Consider the following 15,471-nt stretch of genomic DNA (forward strand, 5'->3'; position numbering starts at 1 on the left):
TTTAAAAATTTAATTGTTAGAGTATGAGTTTGTACTTCAGATATGCAGAGATAGCTATAAAGCTGTATCCTGTTTTTGCTTGATTTTTAAGTGTGGTAGTGACTATATAGTGTCATTGTGACATGCATTTAGTGATGGCTGTAGCTGTGTTTAATTTGAGAATAATCTTCACAGTTTGTAGCTACTATTTATTTTCCAAAATTAATAAATGGATGTAAAATTTTAAGCTGTTGAAATCATGGCAACTAATTTGTTACTACTAAGAATACAAGTTTTGAGAAGTAATGCGCATGTCTCTTACTAAATTAGGTATACCCTCTAATTTCCTTTTTATCTGTATTCTGTGGATTTCAATCATTCCAACACACTAGCATCACTTGAGTTCAGGCGGCTTGAGCATCAGATGAAGCTTTCCAAACTGCCGGTATCTAGGGAGATAGGTAATGGTTTTGAAGTTCTGTTGTCTTAGTATCTGCATCTGTGAACTTGAGTATCATGACAAAAAATTGTTAGGTTTGTCAGTACAAGATGCTTCTTGGCAACAAGCCATGATATTTAAAAATGAAAGAGAAACATTTGTTAAAAAGGTTATCAGACAAATATTCCAAAATACTATTAGGGTTTTTAAACAAATATTCTTAGAGGATTTACTTACTTTATCTAAAATTCTTTTATCATCCAAATCCTTCTTGTAACCTCTTTCTTTTTGGCTTTTGATGTTTAAAGGACCGTGTTAACTTTAAAAGTTCAGGTAAAATTACTGAACCAGCGAATAGCATGTTTCAGTTCTGTTTGATTTTTACAAAGGATTGTATATTGACTTTAAGACCTAAGGTAAAATCTTGACCCCACTGAAGTCGATGGCAGTTTTGCCATCTGCTTCAGTGGGGCCAGAATTTTACCCCCTAGTTTTGAACTGTTGGGAAAAGTTAACTATATTTCAGAAAGATACAGTATTTTTAAGGTATCTCAAAATTGTGTGATCTAATGCAAAGTGACTGAAATTTTTATGGTTAGGGTAACAGACTACTTATCAAGGTGGATAAAAATCAATAATTTTTTTAAAAAAATCAAAACGGATTTTTTTATTTAAATTGGAATTTTTTGATAAAATGCTTTTTGAGGGAAAAACTATCTAAAGATCATTTTAATTAAGGTACATTATAGCTCAAAGATATCTCATCATGGAATAGGGTTATAAATTCTAATTCTATAGTATGAGACAATATATTCATGTAATCTTTAAGAAAAGTTTTGTAATTGAGTTTCAATAGTTCATGGATTAGGGACCCAATTTTATGGGGTTCCAGGGGCTTCTGTATAGATTATTTAGATTAATCTTTCTATCTACCCAGTGGGACTCAGTGCTCAGTCTAGAAGATACCATCAGAGATGCTTAGGCCCCGTCTACACTGACAAGTTTCTGCACAGTAAAGCTGCTTTCTGCGCTGTAACTCCCGAGGTGTAGACACTGCTAAGCCACTTAATGCGCAGAAACTGTGCAGTTGTAGCGCTCTTAAAAAAAAACACCCCGACGAGAGGCGTAGAGCTTTCTGTGCCGGAGCTACAGCGCTGCAGTGCCAATGTAGACACCGTGGTGAATACAGCGCTGTGATTGGCCTCTGGGAGTTTTCCCACAATGCCTGTTCTCACCTCTCTGGTCATTGGTTTGAACTCTGCCGCTCTGCCCTCAGGTGACCAACTGTCAGTCCCACCCCTTAAATTCCTTTGGAAATTTGAAAGTCCCCTTCCTGTTTGCTCGGTGATGCGTGCAGTGGTCTCAGCACATCTTTCCAGGTGGCCATGCCTGCTCCCCACACCAGGTGATCCCCTGCTTGGAGCAGTGCCAAGCTGCTGAATCTCACTGGCATTTGGGGAGAGGAGGCTGTGCAGTCCCAGCTGCGCTCCAGCCATAGGAATTACGATACCTACAGACAGATTTCTCAATACATGATAGAAAGAGGCCATGGCTGGAACACATTGCAGTGTAGGGTAAAAGTAAAGGAACTGCGTAACGCCTACCACAAGGCGCAGGAGGCAAACTGCCGCTCCGGTGCTGTGCCCACGAGCTGCCGGTTCTACAAAGAGCTGGATGCAATACTCGGTGGTGACCACATCTCCACTACGAAGGCCCCTGTGGATACTTCGTTGGCTCATATGCCAGTCAAGAGTGGACCGAGCTAGGAGGAGCAAATCTTGGACGAAGAGGGGGAAGGGGTCCCAGATGCATAGGATGGCTCGGGGGCCAGAGATGCATGCAGTCAGGAGCTCTCTTCTACCCTGGAGGAGCCTAACCAGTCACAGCAGTCAGATCTTGGCGAAGCGCAAATAGGAGAGGAGGCCCCTGGTAAGTGGATCTGATTTTGGGAATTGCCATAGCGATTTGTTGGGGGCAGGAGTGTTGCAGAAAGCAGGCTTGTCTCCCACCGCATGCCTATTCTGAGCAGCGGAACAGGCTGTTGATACACTCCCTCACTTCACGGGAATCTCCCTCAGAGATCTCCTGGAAACTCTTGTGGAGATGGTGGGAATTCACTGCCGCAGGTTCCTCGGCAGAGCTGCTTTGTTTCTTGCCTCATTAATGGTAACTTTCCTGCACCATTGTGCTGTCTGGGGGCGGGCAGGGAGGATCATTGCTGTACACAGGCGAGCCGCATAGGGGCCAGGGTAGAAGCCGCAGGCTTGGAGAAGACCCTCTCTTGATTCCCTGCTCACGCTCAGCAGCAGATGTCTTCCATAATGAACACAGCTTGTGGAAAATGTTGGGACAAGAATGATTATCAAGCCCCCCCCCCCACAGTGCTGGATCTCCCCAAGAGCCACGTGCCCAGTGTACAGTAGGGTCTGGGAAGAATGATTCACCATGCTTTGCAGCTACTCACCATTTTGGGGGTCTTGTGGCTTATGTGTGCTTGCCTGGGGTCAGCCAGTTAATGACAGATGTGTGAGTACTGGCTGTGTTTTAAAGCACTGAATTAGTGTTGTCTGTGCTGCAAACAATAGTGCTTGTAAAATGTTGCATTTAAACTTCACAGAGATGACATTGGGAGGCCAGCCTCCCTTATCGGCAGTAGAACGGCTGCGCAGAATTAGAAAGCGGACACAAAGAACTGAGGAGGACTTTCTGCGTGAGGTTATGATGCATTCCGTTGCTGAGATACAGGAATTGAAGGAGTGGCGGGACAGCGAGAAGAGGGACCGAAAGGAGAATGCAGCACACACCAGAAAGAAACCACGGAGCGGCTCTTAAATGTTATGGAGCGCCAAGTGGACATGCTCCACGCGATACTAGCTCTTCAAACCGAGCAGCTCTGTGCCCGCCCTCTCCTGCAGCTGCTTTCGCAAAATTCTTACCCATGTGCCCCCCACCGCCAACACACTGTTATCAACCTTCTGGCTCCATTCTCTACCCGCAGCATTCCACTCCTCCCTCCTCACAGTCCAGCAATGTGGACTCCCACTGCACTCAACACCCATCCCTCTGCAGTTTGGCCCTGCTGAAGTACAGCACCCGCTGTATTGTACTCCAAAGGAGAAGGTTGGGTACGATTCCTGGACGTACACAAATCTGTAGCTGTCCTGGGACCCCTCCTCCTCTGGAGACCGTCTCTTCCCCCATCTCCCTCCCTGCTGATGTATTTTGTTGTTTGACTCTCTCCTTCGGTTGTTTTCTTTCAATAAAAGCATTGTGTTGGTTTGAAAGCAATCTTTATTCTATTACGTGAAAGCAAAAAGAGCCCTGCAAAGCAACATACAATTATGTTAAACCCCCTTATTGCATCATGTGCACCAGTCACCTCATAGCATTACAAGCACTGCAATCCCGAGCATAGCAGCAAATTGTAGCTCACAAAAGCTTATGCTCAAATAAATTGGTTAGTCTCTAAGGTGCCACTAGTACTCCTTTTCTTTTTGCGAATACAGACTAACACGGCTGCTGCTCTGAAACCAGCAAATATTAGTGGCTTTCAGCTTCAAATTGCTGCCTCAAGACATCCCTGATCCTTCTGGCCCCACACAGTGCCCCTCTAATAGCCCTGGTCTCTGGCTGTTCAAACTTAGCCTCCAGGCACTGAGCCGCTGTGAGAAGCTTTCACCCTTCTCTTCACAAATATTATGGAGCATACAGCATGTGGCTACAAGCATAGGAATACTGTCATTGGCAATGTCCAGCTTCCCATACAGGCATCGCCAGCGAGCTTTTAAATGGCCAAATACACACTCAGCAGTCATTCTACACTTGCTGGAAACACCCATGGTGATCCACAAGGGCCTGGAGAACCACTGAGAAATATCCCTTGCGAGTAATGTACTTGATGGCTCGGTGGTCTGGTGCCAGAAGTGAAATGTGCATTCCAACTATCACCCCTCTGCAGTTAGGGAAGCCCATTTGTGCAAAACCATCCACAATATCACGCACGTTGTCCAGAGTCACGGTCTTTTGAAGCAGGATGCGATTAATGGCCCTGCACTCTTCCATCAACACAACTCCAACGGTCGACTTTCCCACTCCGAACTGGTTAGCAACCAATTGGTAGCTGTGTGGAGTAGCCAGCTTCCATAGTGCAATCGCCACATGCTTCTCCAATGACAGGGCAGCTTTCATTCTTGTGTCCTTGTGCTGCAGGGCTGGGGGGAGCTCATCACACAATCCCATGAATGTGGCTTTCCTCATGCGAAAGTTCTGCAGCCACTGCTAGTCATCCCAGACGTGCATCACAATGTGATCCCACCACTCAGTGCTTCTTTCTCGAGCCCAAAAGCGTCATTCCACTGTGGTCAGCACCTCCGTGAATGCCACAAGCAATCTCGTGTCGTAGCTACTATGCGTGGTGAGATCGTTGCAGTCCTCTTGCCTTTGTAGTTTAAGGAATAACTCCACTGCCAGTCGTGACGTGTTGGTAGGAGCGAGCAGCATACTGGTCAGCAGTTCAGGATCCATTCCTGCAGCCTGAAAGAGGCAGGGTGCACAGTACACAAACAGTTGAAAGATGGCGCCAAGTGTGGATGGAAGCACAGAGATTGCTTGGATGTGAAGGAATGCATCACTGGGCATTGGGACTGGACCCAAAATGCCCTGTGATCCCCTCCGCCTTCCCACAAGTCTTAGCGGCAAAAGAGAAAGAGCTGCTCTGTGGGATAGCTGCCCAGAGTGCACCGCTCCAAATAGTGCTGCAAGTGTGAACGCGCTATTGCTCAGGCAGCTGTCAGTGTGAACACACAACAGCGGTTTGCCTTCTGCGTTCTCTGAGCGGCGCTGTAACTTTGCCAGTGTAGACTTGCGCTTAGTTTTGCAGTTCTCAAACTGTGGATTTGTTTCTCCAGAGATAACATCCTTGTTAACAGCAAAAATGTTTTTAAATAAATAAATAATATATAGAGGTGAAAAATAAGACCTCAACCCTTTTGCCCTTCTGCAAATTTGTGCACACATAGTCAATCCCTAGCCTCTCTCTAAAAGTGCAAAGTTTCAAAAAGTTTAATGAATAGAAGATTGTTGGGGGCAGAATAGCTCTGGACAAGAAGAAGAAGTCTGGAGATAAATTTGAAAAGGGAGGGACAGGCAGTAGAAACTGTTTGAGCAGCATATTCCAGAAGTGTTGAGGTCTTTCTGAGTGTAGCCTTCATTAATATGAGATCTACCATACCATTCTCTTACTAGAAAGGAAAACCTATAATGGCAGCAGGCCGTAAAAGAAACTGAGTTTGGGAATAAGAACCATTCAAGAAATATATGTTTGCTGATGATGATTAAAGAAAGTCATACCAGTGAACTGATGGAAGTCACTTAAGCACTTGGATTCTGAGACTGTTGAAGTAATAATCTCACTTTTAACAACAGTAGCTTCTTCTGCTGCTGTAGAAAGAATATTTTCTTCCTTTGGACTAATTCATTTCAAATTGAGAAATAGTTTGGGACCTGAAAAAGCAGGAGAACTTGTCCTTCTTTTCCAGATTATGAACAAACAGGAAAACGAAGGTGAGGATGACTGAGTTAGCTGCAGAAGCCATATTTTAAGTTTCTCATGTTGACCTGCCTGCATAGTCGATTTAAATTTTGTTTTCTGTTTTTAAATATTTCATTTAACTATTGTAGTTAAAAACAATTTTAACAAAAACAAACCTGATTTTAAAAAACTTGAGTATTTAACTAAATTCAAAAATACATTTGCTTGTTTTGTTAAAATATTATATGTTTGCTGTTGAAGAAAAAAATCCAGAATACATAACGTTATTGTTTTAGTTAAATAAAACAATTTAAATGTCTGGTGATGTTCTCTTCCTAATACAGCATGGCAAGAAAATCCTCCAAATATTAATGATTAACCTGTTGAATTGGAGATAGTTCACCTCCCAATGACTTCATAAATATCTGCTTCAATTACCTTTGGTAAATGAAATAACCAATCAATCATTCATTTTCTGATATAGCTGTAAAACTAATCTGAAAAGTTTTCAAAATAAATCACTTAAAAATGTATAGTGTGTACCTTCTAAAAATGAAACCTACATTTATCTCTGAGTTGTGAAGAATATGTATTAAGGTTATAACAACCAACAAGAGTGCACTTTTGTGTATAAATCCATGATTCAGTCGAGTCTTCCTGACTAGTGATTTTAATCAATTTGATTTAAATCAAATCCACCCTGCTACTTAGTGTTTTGTTTACCCTGTGACTTTCACACACAAATGTTGACTCATTCAAAACGTTGAGAAATCTCGAGAAATCCTCTTGTCTTGTTACTTTGTTTGACTGTTTCACAGTGGAATAATTTTGAAGTTTTTGGGAATACTGCCCGTCATTTAAAAGCTAGCAGCTGTTAAAACATTTTTCATTAGTTGATATGGCTGCTTTGTTCCATAGGAATATACCAGACGTATAAACTATCCTGGTATGCTATTCCTTTTGAATGTTGGAGAATTTGAACTGGCAAAGGAGGAAGATTTTACATAAATGATCCGTCATCTGGGATGGGGCAATAAGAGATGAAGAGGATTCCAGCAGTATGGCTTTCACAGCCATTTTCAGTGTTATTGTATCAGCAGTTTATGTAGCATGGTGATATTCCCATCTCAGAATGTGATTGACTGAAAAGAGAGAGAGAAGTGAGGAGAGCACAGAAGAAGATGGGGGTTTTTTGTTTTGTTTTTTGTTATAATTTGACTGAATGTTATCCAATTAAACAGGAATAAATTAATAACAGGAATAAATTAAGTTTAAATTTGGAGGGGAAAGAAAGAAAGAAAGGCAGGACAGTATTGTGGGTCTCATAGACTCATAAGTCAGAGGGGACCATTGTGATCATCTAGTCTGACCTGCACATTGCAGGCCACAGAACCTCACTGAACCACTCCTGAAATAAATGCCTAACCACTTGTCTGAGTTAACGAGGTCCTCAAATCATGGTTTAATCACTTCAAGTTACAAAGAATTAACCATTTACACTAGTTTAAACCCGCAAGTGACCCGTGCCCCATCCTGCAGAGGAAGGTGAAAAACTCCCAGGGTATCAGCCAATCTGACCCAGGGGAAAATTCCTTCCTGACCCCAGATATGGCAGTCAGTTAGACCCTGAGCATGTGGCAAGACCACTAGGTCTTTTGCTGCTGGCGGTCACCGATGGGCCACATGCCACCCCCTCCATAAACTTATCAAGCTCAATCTTCAAGCCAATTAGTTTTTTTGCCCCCACTGCTCCCCTTGGAAAGCTGTTCCAGAACTTTACTTCTCTTCTGGTTAGAAACCTTCACCTAATTTCAAGCCTAAACTTGTTGATGGCCAGCTTATATCCATTTGTTCTTGTGTCCACATTGGTGCTTAACTTAAATAACTCCTTTCCCTCCCTAGTATTTTTCTTTCTGATGTATTTATAGAGAGCAACCATATCTCTCCTCAGCTCTACATGAGCGCAAGGCCTGCCTGGCCATCTACCATAGCTGGCCCGTCACCGAGGGCTGCGCCTGCACCCCAAAGCAAATGGCTGCGGCCAGATTCATCCACTGCTCCAGTGAGAATGGGCCTGATGTGGTTCAATGCTGCTACTTCTTCAAGGAGCTGGAAGGCTGGGAGCTTGAGGATGACCCCATTGATGAGCACAGGAAACACACCTCTTGCTGGGCTTTCCTCTCCCTCCATAAGAACCCTGTTGACCTGACACTGCAGGAGTTCCTGAAACTGGACAAGGAATGAATGAGAAATGTGATTTAAAAAGCAAATCTTTCAGAAAGTGACGGAATTTAAAGAAGAATCAAAGTGTTCACGTTGTGATATTGCGGTCTCCTAGGCCCCTGCGATTTGCCTGTGTGCGGCATCTGACTTGTGTATATGGAGCTTTCTGGAGCTGCCTCTTTGTGCCTGGGTAGTGCCTGGGTAGTGCTAGTAGTTCAGGTCCCTTTCATGCAAAGCTCAAAGGGATGTATACTTATAAACAAAGGGGGAAATTTTCGGAATCACGTTAAGGAATTTAGGACCACAATTACCATTGACTTGGACTGCTTCACCTTGGCTTGCAATAAGGTTTGTGTTCCTAAATCTCTTACATGACTCTGAAAACCTCCCTTTTGAAATGATTTTCTGTCTCATGTTGACACACATTTCCTCTCAGCCTTCTTTTGGTTAGGCTAAATAAGCCAAGTTCTTTGAGTCTCCTCTCATAAAGTAGGTTTTCCATTCCTTGGATCATCCTAATGGCCCTTCTCTAAGGGTCTAACTTAAACCTACAGAAGGAAGGCACTTTAGCGAAAGCTAGCACTTGACTATCCTATTGTGTAAAAGATACTGCAAAAGTGTTAAATCTGACTGAGTTCAGGTAATCTGCTGTCATATACAGCTATAGCACAACACTTGAAAGTGACACAGTTACGACCAAAATTTAGGTTTTATTTACAAAATTATATATAGGAAAATATATAAATCAGAACAAAATGTTTTAGTTGAAATTAACACATTCATGGAAAGAAATGTACCTATTTTTTCCATGTGGCTTGTATTATCCCTACTACCATGAACACTTTCCTAATTCATATGGGATATTTAGTTTCAAGGTGGTTCTGTTTTCTTGTAATTTATCTAGACTTTATTGAATTGCTCCCCATTACTAACCTAAATGGCATTTTGGTGATGTCAGTCTCTTTCAGTTCATGTATTCCTCTCTGCAGCACTGTACTACATATGGCATTGTAAAGAGACAAGGTTAATCTCTCCATTGTGGAAAGATTAATTAAAGATGTAGTTAGTGTGTGAAGTATATGTTACTTCAAAGAATTAAAGGATTCCATTCCATCATATGTATGTTTTTGATGCCTATATGTTGTAATTTAACAATTCTGTTTTTTGCCCAATCTGTGCTGGGGAGGGGATGAGAGAAACATGACAGATGTTAGCATGTTGCTTAATGTATTACTGGAAGATACTTGAATACCATTGTGACGAAGGCGGAATAAAAACCTATACCGAATGTGTTGGCCTTTAAAGCTAAATTTGCCAGCAAGTATTTAGACTGCAGTTCCAACTAAATGAGATATAGGCCTACTAACCAGGCTAAGCCATGTTGAAAGAGTGTTCAAGTATATGCAGGAATTGTTTAAAAAAAAAAAAAAACACAAACACACACATTCAAAAATACCCTGGTTCCTTAGGACTGTTGGAGCCCCAGTACCCAGAGGCTTCTTGGGGTGAGGCAAAGGAATTAGTTTTTTAACAAGTTCACTTCTAAGGCTTGTATATAGAGAAAAAAGCCACACACACACACACAGTCACTGTCACTGTCTCTCTGTTTGTTTAATAAATATCAGGCAATATAAAACATATAGTGTATCAAGCAGCTAAGTACATGATGTTCCATTTTTTTATTTTTTTTTGCTTCACAGTGGAAGACTATATTATTATTTTTGATGGGCATGTGGAAATCCTATTAGTGTTAAGCATACATCAAGAGGAGACTATATGCTGACATTTATTAGGGAAACATTATACCTGTCTTTGGTGTGCTTTTCTAATCTTGGTATTAGATTTGATTTGTGTGTACTTTGGGCTTACGCTAACGTCAGTAGTACAGTAGCTACAACAGGGTTTTTACTTGTTTTTGTTTTAATATTTCTGGGTATGAACTTAAAGCTTGTGAAAGGTTCTGCATTGAGAGCCATGAGGGTTAAGACCTCTTCTCCTCCCCACCCCCCAAAAGGCAGAGCACAGGAAGTGTCAGGGCAAGTTTCTTACCACTGTGCCTCATCCCTAATTTGGAGGTTTGAAACTGCATTAGTACCAATTATGTCCTCTTGTGATGAGATGACATGCTGGGAACTGGATTGAGATCAAAGTCATTTCACGTAAGGCACGAAATAGTCAGCAGGTGGTAATAATGTTCCTTTACTAGACTTGGGCAGGAACTTGGATATGAAAAACTAATTTCAGTAGTTTAGAAAGTGCATTGTTAGGAGACCAGCATGTTTCCCCCACATTGGGGAAGTCTTCCACTGTATGGAGAACACTAAGTCAGTGTTTCTTAAGCTGTAGTCTACAAACCACCAGTGATCCACTGAGCACTTGTGGATCATGTGGGGCTGGCTGCTGTGTTCCTCTCTTACATCTGCTGCTTTAAATATCCAGACTCACTGACCTATGTGGGGTTCTCCTGTGTATGAAATGACTATGGTCTCTATGAAAAGCCTGGAGTCCTACCTTTCAGCTGCTTCTATAAGAGGACCAAGTGTAGCAGCATCCTCTGGGGAACACTGTAGCCAGGGCTAAGATTGAGCCAGTACATGGGCTTTATGGCATAGCAGTATCTCTCTGAAATGACTGTATTTTTCTTCAGAATCTCAGTTTTTATTTTTGAAAAAGTGGCTGTTATGGTTGCAAAGAAACCTCAAAAATATGAACAGTGTGTACTTGATGCAGAGATGTTTATTGGTCAAGACACACAGTTCTGAAATGTATGATTATGTCCTCATTCATCTTAATGAGATGTTAACTCAGATTCCCAGACATGAAACTTAAATACTAACACCATTAAGCCTTGATTACAGATCTCCACTATTTGCTGTGTCTGAGGTCTTGTTTTGGTGTCACAAGTGGATGGTGGTTGGTGATAGCTCCACTTATTTTTATTTTTTTTTGGTTCCTCAGTCAAGAAAGAGCCAAGCCTACGGAGCTTCGTAGAGTCCATGAGCATATCCAAGACCTGCCAAAGAGGAGCCAATCACAAGCAACCCAGTGTGGCTCAGAAAGCTTGCAGAATCATATTCTGAATATCTGTAAAAAATATTGCGATCAGCATCCCATTTTGGTTAATCACATGGGTTGACCTTAGTTTGTGAGCAGAGCCTGGTGAACATCACCACCTTTTTTCCTTCCTCCCTCCCAATTCAACCCCAGATTACAATCATAAGAGGAGGGGACAGAGGAACCATAACTTAAGTGGGAAAAGAGCCAAGAATTGCTGGTGGAACTGAAGTTCCTGGGTCATTTGGAGTCAGGAGCTTCCTTAATGCAGTACTTGAGAGAGGAAGTTGGCAAAAGAACGGAGGGAGCAAGGGCAGGGAGGAGCCTGGGTGAGAAAGTGAAATGATAAGATGGTGAGGTGAATCTATTTTGTAAAGGAAATTTAACATTAACAACATAAACAAATTATATACGAAGTAGTGTAATCTTCAAAGGGATGATATGGAATTAGGTATTGAATAATAATTGTTAAGGGAAATAGGAACTCAAGTGCATTTTGATTGGATGAGTAGATTACTGGCGAAGTTATTGGACTTTACTATAGTGCAGATCACAGTGGTAGATGGGCCATCATTGATATCTTGGACTTGGCCAGTTCCTCCTGCTGCAGTCATGATAGTGCTCCAGGCTTGAATGAGGGAAAAGCCAGTTAATATCTTTAAAGACATTAAACAAATGCAGTTCATCTTTCATGAGGAGTAAATTTCCTCCTATCACCCCACTACAAGTGAGGTGATGAAATGAAAGTTTTGTTTAGCAGTAGCTGCTGAAGGTTGTAACTAAGAAGAATAAGAGGACCATTCCACACACATCAGAGGTGAGATATCTGTTTTAGGCCCCACTCCTGTATGTATTTCCTCACATGCTTAACTTTACACATGGGAGCAGTCCCTTCTGGTTGTTTGCAGGATGTTGGGACTATTCATAGATTATATTAATTTTTCTTAAAGGCTGGAAGGGACTGTGATGGTCCTCTAGTCTGATCTCATTCATGACACAGTCCATAGAACCTCCCCCAGTAATTCCTGCATTAGGCCCATAACTTTTCTTTGAGATATTGCATATCTTTTAGAAAGATATGCAGTCTTGATTTAAAGATTTCAAGTGATGGAGAATACACCTGGAACCTAGACATTCATTTTCACTCCTGCCTCCAGGCCTTCCCTGGGATTTGAACTCAAGATCTTTGGTATTGTAAGAGAGCACAAGATCTGTACAGATCACTAGACTGCCTCTGTTGTTAAATCCAAATAAATCTTGCTGATTTTGATCTGCTGAGATGCCCCACCATGTATCTTTTAGTGTCATCGCAACCTCTGGTGGGTTGGAGAATGGAGCTCACGACAAGGGTGGAGGTGTCAGTATTTTTAAGTATCTCAGGCTTTCAAAGTAAGAAGCTCTGAAATCTCTTGTAATTGTCCTGTATGCAGCATTAAATAATGCATTCTGGAACATCACAGCTAAGTGGAGCTGGCCAGTGTGGAATTTGGAGAATGTTTGTTAGATGTTAGCGTGCCCAATACTTTTCTTATCATGATTGGTTGCGATATTCAACACGGTACTTGAGTAAACAGAATTTTCATTTTACATTTACAATTTACTTTTGAATGGTTTATCTTTGAGCCACAATTAAACTCTGCTAATGTGTCCCTTTCTGGAGTAATATACTAAAGTTTATTACCGTTTGCTGCTCTTCCCTGTAGTAATTCATTGTATCTGTTGGGGGCTGTCAGCGTTGCTAGTCAGTTTAAAATGGCTAAAGAAAAAAGTTATTTCAGCAATGAGTCCCAATTGCTCTGCAGCTGAAAAGTGAGATCAAGGTGTTAAAATATACTTTGAGGATATTTCAATTCTGAATTGTCACTTGACAGGCTCTTGCTTATTATTCTGGTTCTGATTAGAATATTTTCTCATAGAGCAGAGCAGAAAATCAATCTAATTATAGTGCTATTTGCAGTTGAGAGTTGAATTACTGTCTTCTGAAAGGAAGTGGTTATGTTTCTGAGGAATGCATTTTGAGATGCTTTACGTATCACAATTTTTTAAAGTGTCGAAATAGCACCCTCTGGTGGTAAATTATAACTAAACATTTTATTTTATTTTTTTTATTTATAAAATTTACTCTCATACTCCTTGTGCACAAATGGATTTATTTTTAATTACTAAATTAATTTTCCAATACATAAACTCTTGGGCCACAGATTAGGATGTAAATATATTCAACAATCTCCACCCTGAGTGGAAGTCTGAAAGAAGAGAGGGGCTTTTAAGCCATACCATGAAAGTGTGCAGGACACTGTGTGCAGTTGTGGAATGAAACACTCCCTCCAGAGCATCCAGTTTGCAGGCCCCAATCACTGAAATCTAGACTTCCCATCTGATCTCAACTGTTGCATCACAGATAGAAAGATGGTCTCTCACTGGGCCAGTACCCAAATGGTAAAAGGTTTGGGTTTCTTTAAGAGCAGTTTCAAAACCTTGAATTACACCTGGAAATCAACAAGAAGTCAATGTAGTCTTCAGGGAATTAGTGTAATATGGTCCCTGATGCTAATGCTGCCATGCAGGTGAGCGGGATCATTCTGCATAAAATGCAGATTGAGTGGCCTTCAATGGCAGCCCCATTTATTACATTACAGTAGTCAAAGCAGAAGGTCACAAAGGCATAAATATCCATATCCAAGAGCAGTGATTACATTTGGCTTTTCATATATGGATTAAAAATAGAGGTGCCCTCTGAGAACTGAGGAGTAGTTGGGGACCTACAAGCATTCCTAAATTGTGTACCTCTTTTCCTAAGGGTGGGCAGAGAAGTAGACAGCGCATGCACCACCCTTGCAAACTTTTGGTCTGATCCTAGGCTCATTTGTCGTCAGGGTAGCATCTCCCGCCCCAGTAAAAGGAGTCAAGAGACTGGAAAACTTGAAATACAATCTAAGCTAAATGGAAACAGATTTTACTCTGAAAGAAACTACCGAAATTATCAGTATTGTGTGGCATTTAATCACCCTTCAATACAAATACTCGTCAACTTTCATCCAAGTATTTCACAGCACATTACAAACATGAATTCAGTCCTGTGAGGGTAGGTGAATAATTATCCCTATTTCACAAATAGGGGAACTGGTGCAGAGAAAGGACAAGGTGTGTCAGCAAGGCAATGGCAGAATCTAAGCATGCTAACTAAGCATGCTAATCTAAGCATGCTGACTGGGTTGTGTTGTGGTTCTTTTGTTCATTTGTTTTGTATTCAGATCACAAGACATTATGGCCTAGTTTAAATTTAAAGGGACACTTTCAAGGACGGAGGGTCTACAGGATTTTTTTATATATAACTCAATAGCAGAAATGTTTTCCTTTCTCTAAAAACAAAAGTTTTTTTAAAAATGTAAACATTTCCTTGCAGTGTCCTTAAGTCATACATTGCAGCATTTTAATTGTACCTGAGAACTAAAAGGTGAAACTGACCGGTGTACTTTTTTCACTTTAAATATTCCTCTCAGTGGCCAGGGTGTGTGTGGAGAGGAACAGTAAAAATTGTGAAAGAAAACTTTAATTAAAACTAAAAAAAAAAAGGAGTAAATTAATCTAAAATAGTGGTAACAGTGTAGGTAGAGTTAAAAATCCATTTCCCCTTCTGGGAAATATCTTGAGAATTTTTAAAGGAGCAAGTCCCCGTCTGCTTACTCTCCTCTCCCTCCCCAAGGTTACTCCCACCCTGAAACTCTAGATATTGGAAACTTTATGTCCGTGGGAGAAAGGAAAAACCAGGCTGATATGGAAGACAGCCAGCCTGTCTGTCTGTCTATCAATAGTGATCATTTAGAAGATAGAGGAAGAAAAATAACAGAGGAAAAGAGTGGTAATGGCATGATTTCATTTAGCCTGTTGACTGGATTAACTGATTTGAAATCGCTGAAGAAGGGTCTAGTGTTAAGGCAAGTCATCAGTCCAGTAGATACCCTAGTGAGAAACCAACAGATAAAAAACCATTCATAGTCATATCTTAAAAGGTAGAAGTCATGCAGTTCCTACCAATGCAAGGTAACAGTTTTAAATCTAGGCTGGACGAAACCCTAGAAAAATTCAAAGTAATGGTGTTTCTATCATGTCTCATGGAAGTTATTCCATAGCTTACATTTCCCTTTTCTTGATTTCATGTCATTACTCCTGGGTAAATCCCATATATCCTCTCCATCCATAGGGTCTCTATTCTTCTCGGTCATTTTCACTGTATTCTGGCTGC

At 41.2% G+C, this 15,471-nt stretch overlaps 1 protein-coding gene across 12 annotated transcripts in view; it reads left to right on the forward strand.

Moving 5' to 3' along the window:
• Positions 1 to 15,471, forward strand: part of TANC1 (tetratricopeptide repeat, ankyrin repeat and coiled-coil containing 1) — a 212,982-nt gene that overhangs the window by 82,048 nt on the left and 115,463 nt on the right. The gene's annotated exons all lie outside the window — the stretch shown is intronic.

Source organism: Chelonia mydas, chromosome 11, assembly GCF_015237465.2.
Source record: "Chelonia mydas isolate rCheMyd1 chromosome 11, rCheMyd1.pri.v2, whole genome shotgun sequence".
Lineage (NCBI taxonomy): Eukaryota > Metazoa > Chordata > Testudines > Cheloniidae > Chelonia > Chelonia mydas.